General features: G+C 43.3%; 1 long non-coding RNA gene across 1 annotated transcript; it reads right to left on the reverse strand.

Annotated features, from left to right (window-relative positions):
• Window positions 1-442: 442 nt before the first annotated feature.
• On the reverse strand, window positions 443-1563 carry LOC121917849. Its single transcript, XR_006101114.1, has 2 exons — window positions 1408-1563; window positions 443-563 (listed from the first exon to the last, which is right to left on the reverse strand). It is a non-coding gene; the product is annotated as an uncharacterized LOC121917849 (long non-coding RNA).
• Between the last annotated feature and the right edge of the window lie 247 nt (window positions 1564-1810).

Raw genomic sequence — 1810 nt, forward strand, 5'->3', positions numbered from 1 at the left:
GAAAAGAAGATAAAGAGTGGGTATGATATCCATTATTTAAATATTTGAAAGGGTGTCATTTTGCGCAAGGAGCAGGCTTGCTTTTTGTTGCTACAGAGAAAAAGGAGACACCACACTGGATGCAAGCCACAGGGAGAGAGGTTCCACCTAAACATTATGAGGAACTTTGTGACAGTAAGAGGTCTTTGACAGTGGAATATACTCCCTTAGAGTTTGGTGGAGTCATCTTCTTTGGAAGTTTTTAAAGAGAGGCTGGATAGCCATCTCTTGGGGGTGTTTTGAATGTATATTCCTGCATGGCAGAAGGGAGTTCAACTGGATGGCCCTTGTGGTCTGTTCCAACTCTATGATTCTATAATTCTAGTGGAACCATAGCGACATGATAATATAGTATGAAAGGGACCGTAGTCTATAGAAAGAGCCATGGATTCAGGGTCCTTACCTACAGAAGCCACATTTTCATAATTGTCCATCATTACATAATTGTACAAAAGTTTCTGTTTCTTCGTCAAGAGATTCCATTCATCTTCTGAGAAATATATTGCCACATCTGCAAAGGTCACCTGAAATAGAAAATAGCCCTCATCCAGAGAGTGACTAAGCAAAAGGGGAGGAAAACACATGGTGCATCCATATATTATTTCATCACTTCAGTATTATTCTAGGAAATAAACTTTAAATTCTGTTAGCAAGCAAAAAGCCTTTGAGAACAGTTTGTCTTGAATCCTTTCAATATAATATAAAATATAATAAAAAATATAATTTAAACCATGGCTGGGATATTGAGGATGGATTCAGATACTGGGAATCCCAACACATATAGTGTTTAACCAGAAATGAATTATGGTGCATATAGCCATTTCTTACCAAGTTTCAGAGGCAAATGTCATTTTAAAAAACCGTCCTGGGGAGCCCTCTGGACTTGAGGGCCACTGGGCCAACCCTCAATTTAGATCCAGAGATGGTCTCCCATATCCCCAGCATTTCAGAGACAGGAAAAGCAAGGAACATGTGGACAAGCAACACCAGAAGGTGGCGAGGATGGCCAAAGTTGTTTATGAGGAAGATCACACAAGCGGGGAAGGGCACAATAGTTTGCTTTTGCCTCAGCCTCCTGGCAAGGGAAGACCCTGGCAAATTATCTCTTCTCCTCTCCCCTTTTTGAGTTGATGGGGTACAAACTCATTGGAAGTCATTTTGCAGCAACCCAAGAGAGCTGAAGAGAAGGGGGAAAGTGGGAGGAGGAGAGAGAAACCAGGACATTTTTGAAAGCCCCTGAAAAAGTGCGGTGACAGAGGATTAACCAGGACTTTCTCTGCCAAATTGGGACAATATATTCTCCACTTGCTTTCATGAGCTGCCCCAGCAATGACACAAATGAAACCAATAGTCAGGATGGCGACTCACCAAAGAGTTGTGGTACTTTGACAGCCTCTTTCTCTTGGAGCCCAAGTCCCTCTGCTTGGCCTCTGTGTTGGCCATTAGGTGGGAAAGGGGGGGAGGGGTCGTAGTAGACCTGCACTTGGGTTTCTTCCAGCAAAATAGGACCCAAAGCTGTGTAGAAAGAGGCCGAGATGAAGTTCCTGAGAAAAGAGACTAGGGTTAAGCTTGGTTTGTCAAGAAATCCTGCTTCATCAAAGACACAGAAAACAGCATGCTGCTAGTGAGATACGCAGGTGACATAAGCCTCCTTTGAGGCAATGCAGAGGTGGGTATCTCTTTCCTCCCTCTTCACCAAACAAAGCCCCCTGGACCTAGCATAGATTCACTGCAGCTCCCCTACACAACAGATACTCCATGTTAAAACGCT

The sequence above is a fragment of the Sceloporus undulatus genome, unplaced genomic scaffold (assembly GCF_019175285.1).
Source record: "Sceloporus undulatus isolate JIND9_A2432 ecotype Alabama unplaced genomic scaffold, SceUnd_v1.1 scaffold_1100, whole genome shotgun sequence".
Taxonomy (NCBI): Eukaryota; Metazoa; Chordata; class Lepidosauria; order Squamata; family Phrynosomatidae; genus Sceloporus; species Sceloporus undulatus.